Source organism: Phaethon aethereus (genome assembly GCF_964289735.1).
Source record: "Phaethon aethereus genome assembly, chromosome: 1".
NCBI classification, from domain to species: domain Eukaryota; kingdom Metazoa; phylum Chordata; class Aves; order Phaethontiformes; family Phaethontidae; genus Phaethon; species Phaethon aethereus.
In genome coordinates this window covers 148,767,187-148,790,593 of record NC_138575.1, presented here as the reverse complement: position 1 = coordinate 148,790,593, position 23,407 = coordinate 148,767,187, and the positions used below count along the sequence as shown (strand labels likewise).

The 23,407-nt window shown below is 40.6% G+C and overlaps 1 protein-coding gene across 1 annotated transcript in view; it reads left to right on the top strand.

Moving 5' to 3' along the window:
• AFF3 (ALF transcription elongation factor 3) overlaps positions 1-23,407 on the top strand; it is a gene marked incomplete at its 3' end in the record, with an annotated part of 327,368 nt that overhangs the window by 60,426 nt on the left and 243,535 nt on the right. The window lies entirely within an intron of this gene.

Below are 23,407 nucleotides of genomic sequence, written 5' to 3'. Positions count from 1 at the left end.
ACTCTGTCCCATCATCCAGGTCATGGATGTTAAACAGTATTGGCCCCAGTATTGACTGTAGGGGTACACCACTAATGACTGGCCTCCAACAGGACTTTGTACTACTGTTCACCACCCTCTGGACCACTTTTATAGACTTTACTTTCTGTCTACCCGCCTAATTTTGTCATTACACACTTTTTTTTTCTACTTTCAGCTCTTAAAATGTGTTCATAGTGATACTGTGGTCCAAAACCTATACTTTTCAACTTGGTCTAGACAAGTTCTGCAACTGCTTAACTGAACTGCAAACTGAACTGCAGGAGGCTGTAAGGGAAAAAGGTGCAAATAGGGGAAGCAAGATGTGTGTGCAGGGTGTAGGTGTGAGATAAAAGACAAGACTCAAAGGAGGAAGAATTGGGAGGCAGCGGAGAAGCTGCCTAGCCTGACAAAGAAGAGAAGCAAATGGTGAGAAATGGCCATTTACCCAACTCCTGCACAGTTGGGGCTCATGAAGCGATAAGCATTTCTGTGTGATGTTTCAGTTTTATTTTGAACATCATGTGGCTCTAGGCAACTTCAGGTTCCACAGAGAAAACCATGAAACAAGAATATATTGTTATAAATCTCCCGATTTGCAAGTCCACTTACTAATGCATTCAAGTTGAGTTCTGTTTCCATGCACTTGCATTTAGGTTATAGTACTTTCCAGAATCTGTCAGTATATCTAATATCTATCCACTTTCATTTGTGTTTAGCAATTTGAAGTAACCATAAGTGGAAAAATAAACACATAATGAAACAAAGTTAAGGCTCCATGTAAGAACTGAAGAATAAGAAGCAATGTCACACAAAGTGTGTGTGTCTTCAGCAGGATACAAAATCCCCTTCTGTACATCCCTTGAGGTTTTCAGAGAAACAGGGCACAAAGTTGGCTGCAGTACAATTATTATTCACTGGAAATAAAATCACTTGAATACAAATTATAGACCATTACTTTTCAGTACTTGAAAAAGGTTGATTTTTAATGTAGTTCAATACCTCATTTAATATTTTTAATCAGTTTTGGAAAGCCTTCAATATCTTGACACAGACGGAAGCTTATAATTTTTTTTTAATTGTTTTAATGAGAATAACTTGGATAGACCTGTGTGTAGAAAGGTAGCAGTTACTCATTTGGGAATTTAATCTTTAGGAGCCAGGTTCATCAGTGTTAATTAGAATCCATACCCAACCTCCCAGTCCTTCCAAAATTATCATACTGCTCTGTAGAAATGGTAGCTCGTCATCTCAAGTACTGCTATTTCACATTTTGAATTACTTAGAAATTATATTGCTGTAGGTAAAAACCTACTGTACTGGATAGAAGGGAAGAAAAATGTGGTATCAGGGTATAGCGGAAAAGAGGCAGGAAAATCAAGTGCCTCTCTTTTCTAAAATTTTGTTGAGTGACACAATAAGAAAAACCTGAGATGGCAAATCACGTTCTTTATATCTGAGTTCTGGTTTTGATTTCATCTTATAGGCTGCATGCTGCTGCTTTATTACATTGAAGAAGCCTTATCTATTGTCCTTTGCTTACTTCTCTAAGGGTTATGGAGCAAGGAAATTGAGGTTGTATTCAAGAATGACTAGCAGTCTAATGGTAAAAAGGATAGATTTGGTTCTGTTAAATTTGGGAACATATTTACGTGAAAAGTAGGTAAGGTCATCATGAGGACATGTTCTTATTCCACTTCATGGAGTACTTACACAACTTCTTCTGCAGCAGAAGTAATGCACAATAGATTAAATGTTGTATTTTTTTTTGTTTTCATTTTTGCCCTGATCTTACTCAGGCTAATTCCTGTTTGCCTGGATAAGATACTCTCTGCAGTCGTTCTCGTTCGAGTGGCTATATATAGCCATCAGCATCTGGCACACGTGCTAGCAAGTGTTCTTTAAATCTGCAATCTTTTTTCTGCCTATCAGTTCTATCCTCATATATTAATGGAAAGCAAAGAAACCCACAAGTCTTTCCTCCCCTTCTTCCCCCCCTCTGAAAAAAACTTTCCAAATATGGACTTAATGTCAGTAATTTTTTCAAAAGCAGACTCTTTTAAGGAGAGCTTTGGTGTATAGCGCATATAATAAGTAGTTCCATTCCAGTTTAAAATTGAAGGTGGGAGTTCATGTGTGAAAAAACAAGTGCAGCTACCTCTCATTTGACAACAGAAGCTCCAGTGTAGACTAAATCAGGAAGATGGTCACGATCAGTGCGTGCTTTCCCTGGAAATACCCCATATCTGGAAAGTAGAGGGGAGATGGTGTCTCATGGGGAAGGAAAAGTATTTAGAGGAGATCTGAGTAAGTGCTTTTCCTCAGACGCATGCCACCACCTTCCCCTTGCTGCGACGGAGCCTGTTGAACTGCTGCAGAACTAGGAGTGGAATCCAGGTTTTTCTCCTCTGCTTCCCAGGGCATTCAGTTCCGTCCCTGAAAGGCAGAAGAAAATGGGAGAACAGTTGAAGATGCTTTTAGATCAAAACAGAGGGAGAGGTTGAATGCATTAGCAAAAAGGGCCAGATTTCTTCTGGCACCGTTCTGGGACGCGCCCAGAGAGGCTGGAGACATAAGCGCAGAATTAAGTGTGTTGATACTCCTCTACCATTTATCAACTTTATTGAAGAATTGCAGTGCTTGAAAAGCCTGTTAGCAATCACAGCACTCGAGTACTGTAAGTACTGTAAGTGTGAGCCAGTTGTAGATGTTTTCTTTCCCAGCCGTTCATGGGAACGAGTTAGCAAGCTGCATTTACAAGAAGACACAGCTCAATTCATCCCTGTAATGGAACCGCTGACCTTCCCCACAAATAAAGGATGTTTTCCCACGTTAAACAGGAAGAACTGGACAGCAAGAGCAGTGTGGTGCAAAGATCCCCACCAGTCGTGGTTTGTTCAGGGCCTTCGAGTGTGTATGTGGGAGGGCTGCGCGCTGCTGCCTAATTTTATGTACGAGAGTGCAACGGAGTAGGGTTGCAAAGACAGAGTGTATTAAACAGAGTGGTGTTTGAAACGCTCTTCACAAACACGGTGGAGACCACAATGCGCAAAGATGGATTTTCGGTACAGTTTTCAAAATTGTGCCCCAGGTCTCTGCCTTTCTTGTGTTCTGCAGTCACCAAGGCACGTAGTGACTGTGGGTGTGCGGGCAGCTTCACCGAACACAGTGGGGCTAATCCCTCCAGTTATACTTGCATGGCAGCTCTTGTAGAAGGAAAATACTGCTTAGGCACCTTTACTTGACTTTTAGAGCTCTGTAGTTTTACTGTTTCTACCCTCAGTGAAACAAATTTCTTTTCCCTTTTGAATTAAATATCGCAATCTTTTCTGGGAGAGCACTAGCTAAACTTATCTATAGCTTTTTGAAAATAAAGAATTTATTTACATAGAGCCTAAAGTATTCTGTATGGATTGATTACCATATGGTATGTGCTATGCGTTTGTTGCTATGGTGAATCACTTGTTGTTCCTCGTTGTTTTTCTCTGTAGGATGATTATAATCAGAGAAAAATCTCTTGAAACCGGATGTAAACTTCTGATTGTTAAGGGAGTTCCTTAATGTATGCACCTGCCTTTTTGCAAATTTTCCCCAAGGTTTTTTTTTTCCAATTATTGAAAAAATATTTTGAGCAGTTCATTGAGGTCTCTCATAAGTCAGATCCTCCCTTTGATAAAACTGGTCTTTCCATCTTTGCAAAAGTTGGAAGAGTAACCACTTTTGGGATAAGGAGAGCTCAATGAATGTAAGAATATGGTTCATTATGAGAAAAGTGTATTCCTCTCACATTTTGCCCCCCTCCCCCCCCAAATCGAGTGGATGGTTTGGTTTATGAATCATTTCTGGAATTAATATAAAAGTGCATGCATAAAAATGTCCACAGCCCTGTAGCTTCTTTAGTTCCTTTTGGTAAGCACTAAAGTAGTTGATGAATGAGTTAACATTTTAGAACTACAAAAACAGCTTTTAATTGCACATTTTGTCTGATTTTTTTGAATCCATTGTAGTGCTTGTGATGATGGTAACTGGATGGAGTAAAAATCCTCCCTACCAGAAACAAAGTAGTCTAGTAGACCTCTTTTGTGAAATGCATCTCAGAAGATGCATGGCGTTGCTGCTGCTTGACCACCTTTGGCCCCATTAACATGGATTGCTCCCAGGCCTGTAAGGGTATTTAGCAGTTGGAGAAACTGGTGCTTCTCTGGATGTGGTTGCAGGAGCTGTGCGCTGTGGCACAGTGCTCCTGCAAGCAGAAGAAGCTGCCCTCAGCGCTAGGTTTCAGCTGAGCATCTCCTCCCCATCTGCTTCGCGGCTCCTCAAACAAAGGAGTGCTTGGAAAGGGTTTGGGGCACGGACAGAGGGCGAGGGTGGGCTTGCTGCGGATTTCCAGTTACCAGTGAAATACTTAGATGCACTCTGCTTCTCAGACCTTACGTTGTACAACACTAGAGCATTGTATCAGTGTGCAGTCAGGTGTGGAGTCCAAGCCCTGGTTGCTCCTGCAGAGCAGTTATTAATGCCAACTCACATTCTTCTTTCCAATAATTACAGCAGGGTAGAGCATTTCTCTTTGTCTTCATGGCAATCTACGAGGGATTATGTAGGATGTAAAGGTGGTTTAGGATTTTTCTTTTAAATATCCATGAAAAATATTTTACTGCTTTGTTCTGTAGTTTCCCCAGTCTTTCATGAATCAGAGTGACATGAAACTGTCACCACTGAACATACTCACAGGGGTCAGTTATGACTGATGAGCAAGAGAATCAAAAGAAAATACGAGCTTCACAGATCACTGTTAATTCCAGCTAAATAAATAATGTATATGTGCCACTTGATGTATAAGGTTAAAGAGGTCGGACGTCCAGTAATTGTTGTAAATGCATCCAGCCAGGCCAGAAGCAGTTAAATTTTTTATTGTTGGTCACATATTCACTTACAGTAAATGAAGACAAATATACCCTTAAATATCTGCATGTAACATACTTTATTCACCCTGCATGTCGTAAAGTTGTCATTTCCGTAGCACTTCTGAATATGGAAGATCTATCCCTGTGGTATCACAAAATAGCTTCCTAGAAAAGTAATTAACAGAAGGCTTTTCTTTTTTTTTAAGTTCAGAAAAGATAAATAACGTAGGCGTCTGATTTCCTGTCACTCTTGGTTAACTTTGTATGAAAATGGATAGCTTCCAAATTAAAGCAGGCACCGGCCTGTCTGGAGAAAAATGCATCTGTAAAGAAATGTGTACATTACATATTCATGTAGTTTCAAATCTCTTAATTGTATTTTATATATAACAATTGCCTGTTTTGAAATATGGTACCTTTTTTACTTCATGAGTTAAAACCAGCATGCCAGGAAGTACTGCTTCTTACACAGTCTAGGATAAGCATTTCCTTTCCCAAATTCCCTCCTACATGCCCCACTCGCTTCCCACCCTACCAGCATGTTTCTCTGGGCGATGGAGGCTTGGTGTGAGGTGGCTTTACACCACGTTTTATTTAGAAGATACACAAAAAGCATTCAGGCCAGTGAGCCACAGGGTCAGGAATATTGAGATCCAGCATTTCCTCTCAGAATCAAAAATTTCTATTCATTTTCCTCTGCATTTACTGCAAATGGCTGTGAGGGAAGCTTGTCTAGCTAGAAAGAGAGGAAAACCAAAAGTATTTCCTGCTAACTCTTATCACTAACACGTGTTTAAGGAGAGATGGGATTTAAAACGCTCTCTCTGCTTTGTAACTATCTTGAAATGAGATGCTGAAGATGATGGGTTTTTTCTTGCACACGCTAGAGATTATTAGTGTTCAAATAGCAGCAGCGTAATCTATTGTCAACAAATCTTGCATTTATTTAAAGCGAGTTGTACAACTGCGTTCAGGTGCAGAGGTACAGCTTTATGTGACTGCTACAACTTCTAGACCTGAAGTAGAAAAGGGGAAGGCAGCTGTGAGATTATTGATTACAAACGCAGTCAGAACCAATATTAATGCAAAGTATATAGAATGGCCATGAAATAACGACTGCAGTTATTTCTAAAGAAGCTTGTCCTCTCCTGTGAGGACAAAAATTTAGATGGTGACCATCACCTTCTTCACAGATGTGATAACACTGTCTTGGGAGGAAAATGCAGTACTCATCCCCACATAAGTGGCATGGCAACATGCACAAAGCTGGGCTGAGACGTAGACATAGAGACGTAGCTTCTGTGGGAGGTGGAAGAGGTAGAACCTCACGCTCACATAGGACACGCTGAACATCTGTGAACAGCCTCTTACACAGAGCTGGAGTCTTCTGAAACACAGCAGGTCTTTTTTTTTTTCCTTCCTTTTTCCCCACTCGGCAGGTTTATAGCCTCCGATAACAGCTAGTTGCCTTCTCATCAATACACCAAAAATCATAGAACCACAGAATCATTAGGGTTGGAAAAGACCTTCAATATCATTAAGTCCAACCGTTAACCCAACACCACCAAGCCCACTAAATCATGTCCCGAAGTACCACGTCCACATGTTTTTTGAACACTTCTAGTGATGGTGGTGTCCACAAGTACCTAAGCACAGTGAAATGAACAGTCCAGAACTGCTTTTCTTGTTTGAAGTCACACTAAAACAATGAAGTCAACTGAGGGACATGCAGAGCTAGATTCTCAGCAGACTGAAATCGATTGATGGAGCCCTAACAGATTACACCATGTGTTATCCAGCCCATTCGACATTCCCATGGATGGCATTTTTTATTCAATGCTAAAAAGATATTAGTTCTAAAGACTGTTAAGTAATGCTTGTTTCAGTTACTGCATCTTTTACTACACTACTGTAATCTCTTTCCTTCAGGAGTTTCAAAGCGCTTCGTAAGCATTAATGGCAACTCTGAAAAGACCGTATTAAATCTGGTTCCAGAGGTGTTAGCCGAGGTGCGGGCAGACGGGGACGCCAGCAGCGGCGCCACCAACCAGGCGTGCTCTCCGTGGCCGCATTTGCTGATGGTCCGGTCTGAGGAACCAGCTGGAGAACGATGCGGGAGACTGGGGCAGAGGACAGGGTGGCACACCTTCTTCTGTCCCCAGACTGCGGCTGGGCGCGCTGGCGGCTGGCCACAGGTCCGGAGCAAGCACAGCCAGGGTGGATCGGCGTCAAAGGAGAGAGCAAAACTGAGGAGGCCGAGCTCCCAGTTCTGGGCTTGGATATTTGTGCTGCAGCTTGCCACGTAGCAGAGCGGTGCACGAAACTCTTCCGTAACCTTTCCGCTAGAAGTGGAAGTTACACAGAAGCATAAGTAAAGGCTTATTGCTAAACTCTGAATTAATGTTCCTTGCTGTATTTCTTCCTACCATTTAGGTCATTTGAGGCAGAGACAGTTCTTGAGTGATTATGTCGCTTATGGTTTACCACTTCCATCTGAGTTATTCACTGCTCATGCTCCACTAGAAATTAATAGGAGTTTTGCCATTGCATTCGGTGGTAGCAAGATCAGGGTTTGACAGGGATGAATATTTCTTTTCTGCATTGTATGAACTTCCTTTGGTCAAGAAGATATTGCTCGAGGGAGGACGGTCTTTTTTCTTCAATCTTTCTTTGTTTTGTTCCAGAAATTGAGATGTAATACTTGTGGTTGTTTTTTGACGTTGTTATTACTTTGAAGAAAGTCAGCAATAGTAATATAGAATAACAATTGGTGGCAGAAGGTGACATTTGAATTCAGAAATGCTATGCTGCATTAATCTATTAACTTCAGGACATATCTTTAGAGCATGAAAGGAGCTTCTTGACCAGTCTGAGGTGCTTCAGTCATTTTTTTCTCTCTTGTAATTAAAGTTTCTAGCTCCCTGCTCAGAATCAGTTTCCTCACCAACTCTTCAGTGAATAAATCTACCTGAGTGATTTCCTGACAGTTGTACAGTAGGAATTACAGCGTATCCCTGCACGTAACTTACAGAATTATCTCAATACACAGAGAGGAGACCATAAAACACGCCAAACGGGGATTTCTCAGATATGCTAATTGCTGCTATATAAAGAGCATGGGATGAAGAGCTGACACGCAGGAAGTTCAACTAAAAAGTACCAGCCGCAAATCTTTGAAGGTTGACGGAGGAGGGAACCCTGCTGCTGCCACTTCACGGCAGAGCTCTGCTGAGCGTCGCCTTTGTAGCTCAGTGAGCTCAGGCACGGAGGACAGGCAGCTCCCTGCGGGCCAGTGGCACGGCCAGGGGCTGGGACATGGGTCAGCCACCTCCGGGAGCTGCCACTGGCACCGGGCAGGCCAACGGGACGGGCAGTGTACCAGCCATTCCCACCGCCTCCGCTCTTCGCTGCATGCGTGTGGTGCCCAGGCTGGGCTCCTATCTGTCCTAAACCAGACCCAAACGCAGGCCTAATTTATTTACCTTGAAACGGGCTGGGTTGCATTTGCTGCACCCATCTTCTTGTCTATGAGCTCGAGTCTCCAAGTAAAGCTGCTGCGTGCCTTAGAGTGGATTTTTGTGCGTTCAGAGCCTGGGCTGATCTGCTAATGGACATCCACCACCTCTCCCGTGAAGCTCAGGTTTCTCATACGGTGCTAGGAAGGTGCTGTCCACATAAATGATCCTCCAAAGGGTTTGTAAAATTTGGACTAAATTGACATACATGCCAAACTTTGCAAGTGAGCTCCATATTTGTAGAGCACCGCAAAATAATTTAGAGCGTAGAGGGGGAGATACAGTTCAGCAGATGTGCTGTAATCAGGTGTGAGTTATACTCTTGTAGCTTTTTTAAATTATACCTTTTATGCACTGATTATAGATAGGCATTTTTGCACTCAGTGGAATGGAGCTGGATTACTGAACTCATTTTAAGTAGGCCATTAAACATTACTGCTTAATACTGATTTTTAGCCATTGCACTTGAACCTTTTGCCTTAGGTTGACCTGGCAGACAGAAATCAAAAGTGCTGTGCCCCAGCAGCTAGTGGGTGCCCTGCTGCTTCTACAGATACCCCTATGCACTTGTTTTTGAAACAAGTTTTCTGTACTATCTGTGAAATGCACTACTAAATATAATAATTAATGTGGAAAGATGAAACCAAGTAGTTATTATTCAATAATTTTAATATAGAATCCTTTTTTTTTTAATAAATCAACTAGACAAATCAAACAGCGTAGAAATGAAAAGCGCCTTTGCAGGCCCTGTGGGAAATTCAGCTAATGAACTGGAGAGTATCAATTTCTAGACAGGCAAGAAAGTCTGTTTAATTTGAATAAATAAATTCAACTATTTGCTTCCTTATTTTGAAATCATGGTTTTGGGCATGATCACATAATATGAACAAAGTAACTTCAGTGCAGCCTGTGTAGTTTGAAACACCAAGCAAAATACAATTAACTTTAAAATGGCAAATTGTAATGCTATTAAAAAAAAATCTGCCTTCTGGGTGTGACTATCTTTTAAATGTGATGATGTCACCCTGTGAGCCGTTAAACCATTATCAATGAGCAGGCTGTGCATTTTCTAATGATTACTGTGGAGTTGAAAAAGACTCTATAATGTTCCTTCAGTTTGTTCATCATTTTTGTTTGATAATTGTCCTAAAAATCAATGACAGCTACTGAGTACAGAAATTTGATTGAACCAAGAATAAATATAGGCAGCAATTTAGGCTGTTCTTACTCAATAGGAAAATGTCTTTGGATTATAAGTGGATTCCTATCTAAATTCATGAGTTCTTTTATGACTTTTTGGGTTAAGCTTGAAATAGATTAATCTTTTTCTGATAAAGTTGCATAAGCTGTGATTTCTCCAGTGACCACATTTAATTGGATATTAAATAAAGTGCTTATCTTTACACCAACAGGTTTTATAGGCTGGATTTTTTTTTTTCCTCCGAACTGTATTTCACAGATTAAGTAACAAGTAGTAGGCACACACAAAAAATTATTGATGAAACCATGATATGCTCAGATTAAAAATTAGCCTGTCTTGATCCAGGTAGGCTTTTGAGGTGCATGACTGCAACTGAGGGTTAAATGCACAGGATAAAGGGAAACCGCAGGATGGTGCCAAGAGCCGGGAGGACAGGTCAGCTCTCCATATTCTTCCTTTCCCACATATTCTTCAGCAAACGTACAGCGGGGTGGTTTTCTGTTGGGTTTGACAAGAAGCTTAAACTCCTGATAATGTTTTTGAAAAGCTTGAGGTCAGGATTCATTATGCAAGCTGCTGTACAAGCACACAGCGAGAGGTATCCTGTGGTAGAGCCTATCATCAGCCCTGGAAGGGCACAGGAAAGGTTAACAGGAACCTGGAAACTAAATTAACCTATTGCACCTGGAGAAAGGAGATAGGGACAATGCTGAGACAAGTACCCAAATCAAAAAACATCGATGGTCTTCAGGAAGAGGAGGTCTTAATAGGGTGAGCAAAGACCACACTTGGGAAGAAGAGTGAGACAAGGAGGAAAGGATGGAGAAGGTGAAACTGAAAGCATAGCCCAGCTAGTACAGGAGACATTCGTCTGGTCCTCTGCTTGCTGGAGAAGGTGGACCAACAAAAGGGCTCCAAAGGGGCAGAGGATAGTTAGGACTCACTGCATTTCCTTTAATGATAATGAAGGACACTCTTTGGAGCTGAAAGGACACTTCAGCCCCAGAGAAGGGCAGGACATTGAAGGAATCTGGCTGGCTGGCTCGGGCGCATGTGTGAGATGGGTGGAAAGAAATACAGCAGCTGTGCAGAGTAAGACGGGAGGGGAACCACCAGTGTGAGCCGGAGGCCTTACAGGAGCAGGAAATAAATGAAGACATTTACATTGAGTAAGCTGCACTAAAGCAAATGATGTGGAGCTCACGCTAATTGCCATTTTTTCCCCACTGGTATGACATATTGTGAATGTGAGAACAAACTGACACCTCCCTATGCAATCAAGCCTACCTTTGACTTTCTGGGCATGGAACTGGCAGCCCTGTGATAGCGTTTTGTTTGTTTTCTCTTCATATATGGGACAAGAGAATTGCAGTAGTGCTCTGCAGCCTGCTCAGGAGTTTAGACAACCCCTTCCTGGTGGAATTGTTTTGACTTTGGCAAGATCAGCTGGGAAGAAGTGCAGTGTGGGTTGCTTTTTTTCTCTCCTAAATAAAATTTACCCATTGCATAAAGCATGTAATTGTTCCAGAGCTAATGTCAGACTTGGAAATTGTAATTGCTCACTGAAGGCAGCTTGCTTCCTACGGCGAGTCAGCAGGGGCTGGCAGTGCTACAGGTGCCATTGCCAGGCAGGCTGCGGTGACTCCCGGCTGCTGGCATCGTCTGGCTGAGATTCAAGGCACGAGGTGTTAAAAATCCCAAGTGTGTTACTGAAAGATAAAAATGGAAAGTAGTTCCACTGAGTAATGGGGACATGCATAATGGTCTTGTGCTAATTTCAGTCTGGGGTCACTGGGCCCTCTCTTTTTCGCATAGTTGAAATAGCTGTGTCCAGATGATAAAGATGTTGACAATTATCTTCTCCATCCTCCAGGGACCACACAAAGCTAAGCCTTTTCCTTTTACTTTCTCCTCATTTTCTTTTATTCCTGGCTTGTCTTGACTTTTGACATTGGCATGAGGCTATTTTCTAGAGGAATTTCCTTTGCCTTCTTGGCTTTTGGTAATGTAAGCATTTTGTTAAGAATTTTTTCTTTGAAGCTTTATTTTTTTGTTAAGACGTTTTCGGACGGTGTTCTTTTTGCTGCCTCTCACAGAAGTCAGCTAGAAATTAGCAGCCATTATTTCCCCTTAGGCTTAAAGTTTTCTCTGACTCATTTTATTTCCAGTAAAACAAGCATTTCCAATAAAACACCAGGAAAGGGATGACAAGCTTCAGAGCTTGCATTGGTTGTAGAGGCCAAGACCTGGGTGAGGGGCTACATCAGCCCACAACCACGTACACTGGTTTCTGTGGAGAGGAAGGCTGAGCAGTGGAGTCTGTCAGCAGCCACCGCCTGCCCTCAGAGACAAGCTGGGATGCATCCCAGTGCCCAGCTGGGTATTCCCAGGGATGTCTACAACCTCTTCTATTAGCAAACCAGCTGCAGCGTGCCCTACCCAGTCAAGGGAGAGGTAAATTATTATGTGATGAGTTCAGAGACTCTGGACTTCTCTGACCAGAGCTGTGTCTGTTTTTAAACCTTGGGCAAAAACATAGTTTATCTTGGTAAACATGTAGTGTACCCTTAGAGGCATGGTTTGCAAGGGTGCTGTTTGCATGTAGGCCTCATTTCTCCCCTAATAAATAGACCTTGTATTGGAATTGTTCGAAGGGATGCAGATTTGTATAAATGTCTCTGCTCTATCAATGTGGGAATGCTGAGATTGAAAAGGCACTATCTAAACTAGCTTAAAATGTATGTATGTTGCATTTGTACATACCATGGACTAAGGCCTCTACAGGTATAAATTGGCCTCATGCCACCAACACTGGAGATTTACCTTTTTACTTGCTGATCTTTTATTAGGTGCAGAGAAGTCACCCAAGTAAGTTCCCAGTGCCCATGTACCCTAACAGTGGTTTAATCTCTGGTTTAACGGAGATTGTAAAATTCATGTACACAGATACATCTTTTCTAAATTGCCACACAACAACAGAAGCTCAAGTGCAATTTATATTCCAATAAAGATCTGATGAAATTATGCCTAATGGTCTGCAGACTGCACTTTTATATGCACTTGCAGTGCTCCGATTGACTTCAACTGCTGTTGTCAAGGTGTTTCAGGACTACTGAGCTAAGGATCATTACCCTGTGCTATTACAATACATTAAACTAATGCTACCATTTTTCCATTATAACAACAATACCTGGCAACTGAAGGCTACGCCCAACCCAATAACTGGCAGTCAAATATTTGTTTCAGATCTCAAAATGCATATAAATTATGAAGCTTGACAAAAATGTCCAGATTTGACTAGCCCATACCTCCATCCTGGTCTTTAATTCTTTGCATACAGACAAAACAAACTTAGCACTGATGAACAGTTTAGAGATATTAATGTTTTTCAGAACAAGAGGATTTTAGTTTATAAGTAAGTTGAGTGAAACTACATTTGACCTAAGCTTTCATTGACTTTCATGCAAACAGCGTTGGGATGGTATATATCTAGACTATACATATCCCAACTCCCAAAGCTTGTGTCCTTCAAAAGCAAAATGATTCCCTGACTGCTGTTGATGTAGCATGCACCAGGGAATACTCATACAAGTGTCCTGGAGCTGAGCTCAGTTATCTGATTTCTGGTATTAAAACCAACCTACCAATTTTTCATGAGTCCTGTTTGCTCTAATATAGGGGAAAATACTGTACTTAAGTGCTGCTGGGAGATAGCATTGCAGAGATTACTTCAGTGGTTGCTAAGAAATTAATAATTTTAAATGCATAAAGAAAAGCAATTTCGCTGATTACATAGCCTTTTCTACACTTTCTGATTGTTTGCTACTTCTTTATCTTTTTTTACCACCTAAAAAAAGAAAACAATAAAGAAAAGGAACAACTGCAAAAGGCTTGAACAGTTGACTGATATTACCTTTATGATAAAGTGGACCATGAACTAGATGAAAAAAGCACAGAAACCATGACCCTGAGTTTCCTTGGAAACCTCTGCAAACTCCTCTTAAAAATGTACACACAACATCTGCCAAAGAGGAATGGGGACTTGATAACCAAAACAGAATCCAGATGCGCGCAAAAATGGGCTTCTTGCTGTTTCTCCCGTCACTTGCAATGCACATCTACATCTATGAGATATGCAAAACCACAGTTGATTCATATAGCAGGTCCCTTTGATATTGTTTACTCCCCAAAATCCTGGAGTTACTTGTTCATTGTTATGGGTTGATTGCTATTAAGATGGGAAAGGCCCTTGACCATATCTAAAGTTCTCTATACCCTTTTCCTTTTAAGAACCAGCTTTTAAGAGCCATTCTTCACGGTGAAAATATTGTTCTGAAAGAACAGATAATGAAGTTATGCACAGATCTGGAAAACTGTGTTTCAAGACATCAGGCCAACAAGTTTCATTGCAAAGGTATTTCATGGTTCAGACACAGGGCTCGTTCTAAAATGCTGAAGAAATTTGCTTGTGGAACAGATTCAGCCTTGACTGCAGAAGTCCTAATGTGCCTTCCTTGTTCTATGTATGCAAAGTTACAGATACAGAACCACCTGCTTGTGCACCTGTGCATCAAGTCTAATGCCCACTTATCCTAAGTGTGTAAGGTCTAGTACCCTGCCTACCAGGACTGGCATGATAGTCTTCAAACATAACATTACCCAGACAGCATGGCATCTTTCATGTCCCTTGCTGAACAGACAAGTAAAACAAGAAACAAAAGGGTTAGGCTCAGGAGATCTGAGCTCCGTTTGTGGTACTGTTACCTTCTGGTGGGTATCTCCCACTGCCTGTGGAGGGCATGGCCAGTGCTCCGTATTTCCAGAAAACAGCAATAGGCAGCAGTCAGCTGCTATCCTTGGGGCTGCACAAATCGCCTCATCAGGGTTGCGGCACTGGGTGAGGGTGGTAGAGGCAGCCGGAAGGTTAAAGGCGGTATCTTGTAGTATCTGGAGGCCCGTACTGCAAAACACGAACACACCATACATGGGAAAAAAGCGTACATATCTGCACCGCTCTGCTTTCCTGGCTGGGTAACCCCCTCATTATTAATGGAGATTTCATCTGAATTCTTTGCACACTGGTTTGCCATTAAAATCTTGACATTTACCATTTGCAGATAGTTATATACTTCTGTGAAATAGCACTGATGTTGCAGTGGCATTAATTATTTGCCTTACAAAGGTGTCCACTGTCTAGAAACTGGTTGTCAAGCAATAACCTTCTTTTGTAAGCATGCAAAGATGTGCATGCAAATACCTACAGGAACACTTTAGAAGTCCCAACCCTTCCATGTAAAGGTGCATATGACTGAGACGTGCAGATTTTAAATCCTGCCATCTATAATACACAGCGTAGCAGCTTCTGAACTGAGCACCAGAAGAGGACTGAGTATGTGGAGCTTTGAGTACCTGCAGTAGGAGTTGTATTCAGGCTGCTTTGATCAGGTGTGCGTCTGTCTGAGAAATAACTGTGCTCAAACTTAATCATCTAGTTCTGCACAATACTTAAAATAAACAAATTAATTCTGCAGAGGGATTTAAATTGAACAAATGTATTCACTAGGGAAAGCATAGTGGCATGACTGAATGGCTTAAAATAAACCTAAGGTGAACCTGTTCTTCAAATTATCAGCAAATCTGCTGATTTGCTCTTTAAACAGTCTATGGGCCTCGATAATCACATTCTCTTTCTTTAATTATCACAGATTTACAGACAGGAAACAATTCCAGAATACTGTTATGAGGTTATTTAGCTATGAAATAGCCATAGCTCAGAAAGATGTACCTTTGGAGTGAGAAGAAGAGAAGCTAGAGAGTCTTTTTTGTGTTATAAGGCAGGCTTTCAAGATATTACACGCAGCTTCTGATGGACGTGTTGCAGTTGTGAGGGTTCAGTCACAGCTGCATTAGTAATCCCACCCTACTTTCACAGGGCATGATGCTATACCCTTTTTACTTTAAAAAGGTTGCATTTCTTCTCTACTAGATGATGCTAGGTGACCTTTTAAAATGAGTGGATAAATGAAGGAGCAATAAATCTAGTGCATGTCATGATTAAAAGAAGCCACTCTCACATTTTCCCCTTTTTATCTTCTTTTTTAAACATGTCATTTACAAATATAAGTGCTACAGGACCGTTCAGAAAGTGATTTGAAATTGTATTTTATTGGACGTGATAACAAGTTTTGATATTGGACTGCACGACTGAAATGTGGACTTACTAGGTATTGGTATTGCATTATATTTCATATACTGACTGAATGAGTTTGATGAGCAAAGACAGAGGATTAGCATGCAAACTACCCCCATTGTTTCGTATTAAAAAGTGAGTATTTAAGAGCTGAAAATGCAAATTTGTTTCAGTTACATGGCACACATTTTTCAGTATGCAAATGTGCCACATCTGTGTATTTGTTTTGCTGCAGACACAACCAGCAAGAGTTTAGTGATGAAATCTGTTCTTAATTATGATAGCAGCTGTTGGAGCAGTAGCCATTTTTTTCCTCCTGATGTGAAGTTGCCTGATTTACTCATTTTTGTCTGCATTTGTCAGGGCTGCCAGTGCAGAGAGAGAACTCTTTGTGAGGGGTTGCAATTTGTTTTCTGTGCGAGAGCCAGTGAAAATTGACTAAATCTGCACAGCGGGGTAGTTTTATCTTTTCTTTTCCTGCATTGCAAGCTGTTGTACCTCTGCTCCAGCACAAGAGGCCTATAAAACTACCAAACAAATGAGGGAGCTGTTAAGTGTTCCAGCAAGTATCTTAAGCGGCAGTTCGTGTAAACGAACTGTGCCTTAATGAAGAAGGAAAAAAAGTCTGACATCATAGCTGTGGGACAGATGGCATTAATATAATGTATTGATAAACAGTTTGGAAGCTTATTTCTCCTTCCTCAATTATTTTGTTTCCATATATGAGCCCAGTAGATTAGTGAAGTTTGTAAATGCCAGAGAGTTTAATACTCTATTTCCTCAATATTTTGATAATAGGAAGAAAGAGAAAGAGTGGGAAGATTATAAAAGGATGATAAAAAAAACTCCTTTCTGAATACACAATCTCTTACAGTAATTTGTTAATGAGGCAATGCTGTTGCAAATCAACACAGAAAACGACCAAGAATGCTTCATAGCCTAATGAAAAATGGGCCAAAAATTGGAGTGCAAATGAAAACAGAATAAAAAGAAGACATAAGTTATCGATACTAAAACTTCTGTGCTAAGAGCCTACTGAATGAAACATTTATGGTCTCCCTACAGTCACAGACTAATAGTCTGTTTCACACTGCATTGTTTCCACACCAGTATTTTATGCCTTGTTTTTTTTTGATCTAAGCAACACTAAGGTTAAACAGATTTCAGCCTGCTCCTTTTTTGGTTAGTTTTTTGATGCCTTATCACTGAAACCAATGCAAACTTGGCCCCAGTATACCTGCGAGAGCAGGTATAGACCTTGAAAGGATATGCAAAATTTGGGATTCTTTATTGAGAGAAGCAATTTCTTTTGCTTCCACAAACAGAAAGAGTTCAGTGGATTGTATAACTCTTCACTTAAGAGGATTCTCTCTTTATTTTCTGCAATTCAACTTTTCCTCTTTCTCTTTTGACCTTTAAATTTTGCACTTAAGGAAAGAAATGCAAGACCATGAGAAAATGAGAGAGTGCAGGTAAACTTTACCTTACTTATAAACAAAGGATATCTCAAATTTAAGCTATCTGAAGTAGTAAATCTGTAAATAGAAAATTAGTTTACTGATGGATTGTTTCTCAGTAGAAGAATATGCTTAAATATCATGGGGACAGGCATACTGGGAATTGATGTATCGGCATGGATAGGATGGGATATAGTCGTCAGGAAATCCTGTCCACAAGAAATTGTTTACTTAAAACGGGAAAAAAAAAAAGAGAAAGAGGTTTATTCCTGTTGAGGAACTAGAATAGTATACACACGTAGTAGATAGGCAAGAAGACATAGTGCTTTACCCAGTGATGAGTAAAGCGTACCAGGGCAGGGCTCACCTTGAGGTACCTCTGCCTGTCTGCTGCCAGTGCAGCCACCTTTGCAGTAAGTGACTGCGGGACATCGTCATTGGAATAAATGGCATGTGTTACAATTTACAAGTTCCTAGTTTACTTTCTTTTTCTGAGCTTTCCGAGATGCCTGTGCATGGCCAATTTTACCCTTTTGAGCTGCATATATTAGCACTCCCATTAGCCTGTTAGAACACAGCCATGAATGTCTCCGGTTCCCCATATTTTCCTTTAAGCGTGACTTCCTTTGGAAAGGTACTTCATCTCCTGTCAGGAAGCCCAGGTGCTATTGCTACTGGAGTATAAAAAGGATTTTTTGGACTTCTTGTCTATGTCACATGCATGTTTCCATGTCATGTGTTTGTTTTCATGAGAAGGAGAGTTGGGAGGGCAGCAAGAGTCATAATGCAGTTACTGGAGAAGTGAGGAAGGTCTGGATTTTCCAGTGAAGTTGCATTTAAAATGTGTCTTCTCTGACACATTTTTGTTTTGACCATTTCTTGTCTTCTGGGTGGACCTACCATTAGGGGTGGACCTACCGTTAGATGTTTCTAATACAGACATGGTCATGTGAACTAGTGACTCAAGGTTCCCGTTGCAACTCAGTTGAAATAAATAGGCTATTTTTAGGTGCAATTAGTCTGACCTTCCCAAATGTCCATTTACAGTAAGATAAATCCTTAAAAGCATGTAACCCTCTCCATCAACCAGCAAGGTAACGTAGAGCAGTTAGCTTACATGTAGATGTCTGCAGTTAGTCAAATAAATCCCATACTTTCTGTGTCTGTTTTCTATTGCTGCTGTGCCAAGCATGTTGCATACCTAAATAATTACTGTAGTTTTGAACAGCAGTCACTGAGCCTGTAGCTGTGAATTGCATATTACTCACTTAGTGGATTTTTTTTCCCCCAAAAAAGAACCATTTACAAGAGGTTATAGGTTTTAGCAAGGTGTCTTCACACTTCAGTATCGTGATTACAGTAATAAATACACAGAAATGTTGCTCTGTAGCATTATGTCACTGAAATTTGCTGACACAGTAAATAGAAAATGGGATACAGTGAATTATGACTTATGACTTCAGCATATGTTATAGAGGGTACTTTAATAGAAGAGGTGCATATGATACTAATTACACTGTGAAATCACACTATAATAATACTTCAAGTAATTACACTTCAAAGTGACAAAATTTTCTTAAAAGGCATCTTCACAGGGATGCCGTCTGTTCCAACTTTTGATGCCTTTTCCTTATTACATAAAAAAGCATTTACTTTTGTGTTGGCAAATGTTTTCAAATATATTCCATATAAAAATAAAGGTCTGATACTGTATTTGGATCAATGCATGCGGTTGTAAAGCACTTGAGGCACCGAAAACTTTGATCCCCCCTAGATGACTTGGTGTGAAAATAGGGGAGATACGGTCTTCCCATTTAGGCAGAGAAAAGATTTGGACATCTTATAGCTAGCTGTCACCTCCAGCTGTCCGGTAACTTACTGACTATATTCATTAATGCCGTATATTCAACACCCCAAAACCCAAATGGTTAAGAAACATGTTCTGTCAGGAATTTGGAGAGGAAACCGTGCCTGGCCCCTGCTGATCCAAGTAGCAGCTTGGTAACAGTCCCCTGGGGCTAGGGATGAAAAAGTGGGACATTTGCTGCACTCCGGCTTCTCCACCCCACCGCCCCATGTGGGATGTGCTCGTTCTTACGACGTTGGTTATCTTGTAAGCTCCACTGCCACTGCAAGATGTTTGTAGGGTTTTTTTTTCTTGGATAACATGAGTTTTTTCCTCCCAGATGATTTGCACAACTACATGACTCCTGGAGCTACAATTCAAAAAATTATGGATCATAGGAAAGTGCATAATGCATAAAATCTACATCGATGTAGCTTAAAAATTCAGGATACTGGGCTTACTCTCAGTCCTTTCTAGAAAAAGTGCATTATCTTTACTGTGTAGATGAAGACAAAATAAGAAGTCCTGGCTCCATTGAAGGCAAAGGTAAACTTCTCCTGAGCTTCAAGGGTTTTTTAAAAAAGTTTAGCTTATTTTTGATTGAGCTAGGTTAATTTTCTTTTTGCGAATAGTAGATTCTCCAAAGCAATTGGTGTAGAGACAAAGAGAACTAACTGCTTTAACTGGAGAAAACAAAAAAAGAGAAATGTTGAAATACTTAATTCCAAAATTTCAAAAGTCAAACATTTCACATTTTTAATGTGAAAGAAATCCCTCATTTCAAAATTTCCCTTAGTTTCTTACTTTTTCAATGGATAAAATTAGCATAAAATCAGAACATTTGGTTTCCAATCAAATAAATTGTTTTGATTGATGTAGCATAATTAATTTACTATTCCTTCTTTCCTTTTTGAAGAAAGAACAAACCAAAAAATATTCATCTCAAATGAGAACAGTTTTCCTTACAATTTTCACTTCAGCTATCAACCCAGAAAATCCATTATTTTCACATTTTTAATTCATGGTAAAGTCTTAGGAGCTATTTTGGCCTGTCACTTGATGGGCATATTGCATAAAATATCTTAAATATTTATGAACGTATCAAACTCTATGACACAAATAGCTTGACTATGAGTTTTGTTTTCTGAAGTAAACTTTAGAGATATAACTCTGTATAATGAAGAAAGTCTTGCTTAAACTGCTGTCAGAAACATTTAATTATAAAACATATGTTTTAAAATAGAAGATGGGGGGACCCAGAAGGGGGTCCTTCTTACTTTTTGTCCTTCCTATCTTGGGTCACCATAGACTGAACTATACTAAATGTTTAATTCATGGCCAAGAAATATGTGAGTTTTAGTAGGTTTTCCTGCTGGAGTACAGCTCTCTGTGACTTAATTGGAAATTTAATTTAATTTAAATTGAAAAGTGTTTTTCATTTGTGAAGTATTCCCATCAGAAATCTAGGATATCTTGCAGAATTAAACTCTGTATCATTGTTAAACTCTTACTTGACTATTTCCCATCTATGTTCTCCCATAGTCATAAGTCTCTGTGTTTGAATTTTGCATTGTGTGTATTTGATGAGACATTCCCTTCTTTAACGCATCCATTTTTTCCTAAAGAAAAAGTGACAAAGAAAATAAATAATTAACAGCAAAGTTGGAAAGTGATTAATTTCTGGATCATTTCCTGAGAAAGCAGTGCGGTAAACCCAGAATATAGCTGTTTTGTATAAAGAACAAGCTAATACAAAAGGTGGCAACTTTGCCCCGAGAGAACCCGCTGGCACCTTTCTGGGAGCATCAGGACAGTTTTTGCATTACATGGAGCGGACAGGAATTGCCATTTTCTTTAACACGGAGATAAGGGCTGCAGAAGTGGTCGTGTTTGACGAGTCCTCCATCTGAGTCAGAGTGGCTGCCTTCTCCTACCAAGGTGGAGTCTTGCTCAATGGGGACAGTAGTCCTAAACACCGCATCAGGCAGAGGACACCTAAAGCTACAGCTGTTGAAGACAAGAAGGATGCAAGCTGCACGAGAGAAGCGTATGCCTTCGATCACGCTTCAGTAAGTCCCGTGTTAAGCTTTAGGGGAAAAAACAATGTTTAATCATCACTTGAAAAAACAACTCCTGTTCCAGTCAGCAGCGTCCTCTGGAACAAACTCAGTAAATCAAGTCCCAACATTTCGGCCACGCAAATTGGTGCACTTTATGTATTGTTAAGGGAATGATGGGAGGGAAGAAGGAGAACGGGACAAAGTAGCAGGGGTGACTAAAACAAACAACCAAAAAAGCTAACTACTACATTGCTGACCGGCCACGTTCCCACTCAGACGGTTATTCCTGTCCTCTGGTGATCAGCCAGCGGTGGCGGGGAAGGCGTTGCTGACAGCGTCAGGGCTCTGGTGCTGCCAGCCCCTGCAGCAGCACTGGAAGAGCGGCAGGAGGGTGGCTTCACTCATGGGGTTTGTACTTTGTTTTCCGTGAGGCTGGAGGAAGGGGTGCGCAGAGTGGTGGACTGACACTGGTACTGGCAGCGCTTGCTGCTGCACCATATGAACATTGGAAGGCCAGGCCCCGTTTTCCCAAAATTGGGAAACTAAATACTTGCCTATAGGTGTTGACCTGATGTTCTTCTGTCGATTCACTGTCGCACCCAGTGACCGCTGCCGACATGAGATGAAACTTTCTGAGGTTTTTGCAAAGAGCAGGAAATGCTGAGAGGGTTCATGTTTGGGGGATTGCTGCTTTTTGTGTTAATTTGGCAGCTCTTGCCGTTACTTTAGCTACTTGTTAGCCAGAGAGAGTTTCTGTGGGTCTAGCACAGCCTGAGACTTTCTTTTCTGCGCTGAGAAGCGTGGCCCAAGGGGTGCCACAGGTGGAGTGGTGAGGAACTCAGGGGGCTGATGAGTGCCCAGGCTCATAATCAAAAACCACCGGACCCCACTTACTTTGAGGGCCTAATTTTGAAAATCCTGGCTCAGACTTTAAAAATAATAGTCCATGAAATCGTTTTCCCTAAGCATGATGCACTGAAAAAACAAAAGGTGGAAAGTAGGTGGATCAATATGAACTATATATGGCCTTATTTTTATTTATGGTAAGGCCCCTTTATCTTGCTTTTTATCTCCATTATAAAGGAGCCCTAAAATTAGTGTAGAAATTGCAATTTAAATTCCATTACATTCACTGTAAAGAGATTCACTGTCAGGATGAAGGAGGAGAGGCATGGTTTAGTGATAATGAGAATCAGGCCCATTATTCCCAAGAAATTCATTTTGTTTGAGTGAGAGAAGGGGAACTTCTAGGTCATTTCAGTAGTTATTTTATTCTGTGAAGAATAAATAAAGGAGACTCTGTACCACTGGCAAATTTGATCTATAATGCCTCATGCACAAATCAGATTGTTCAAATGAACCTTGATGGCAGCAGAGAAGCGTAAGAGAGACTGACAGGGAGTACTTGGTTTGCAGAAAATAAGTCTTTGCTCTGCAGCTGATTGACTTGCTCACCTCTCCTGTAGATCTGAGAAATGTATTTGCTTTGCACAGGAATGTGGCTTTGCGCACACCTCCCCCTATATTTAAGTAAGCTTTTTTTACTGGGTGCATTTGACAGACAATATGTGTATGTGGCTATCCATACAGTTTGGGAAATACTGTACTTTGTTCCTCAGAGTGCTCTTCTAAACCACTTTGACTGTAGTTTCCTCAAGTCAGGAGCACTTACCGTCACTGATAAAAATGCTCACCCTGTCTACCAGTGTTTCAAGGGCTTTCTCCCTATTCAGAAAACAGTAGTAAACTATATTTACTCGCTTTTGTTCATGGCTTAAAGATGGCTTAAGGGATTTAACTGAAGCAGCTTATCAGATAAGGCCAAACGTGAACCATATTAGCCCAAATGGTAAATATTTTGAAAACCTGTGAGCTCACAAAGCAAGAAATTGTTATAGTGACTATTTTGGATTAGATGCAAGTAGATGACCCATATGAAATCTGGTGATAAAAATTTAATTTTCTTCTCCCATTCATAACATACTGGGGAAAATTAATGGCATTTTTACCTCACCTGTTGTATGTACACTAGCACTTATTTAAAAATACAGTATTTGTATACAGTAAACTAATCCAATGCTGATTATAACGCTAGTATAATGTGTTTCTGTTATCACGCTCTTCTTGTTTTGCAAATGATGGCATGTAGATCCAAAAAACCAGATATACCTTTCTGAGTCATCTATTCTTTGTTTGCTTTTAATTCCATAAGG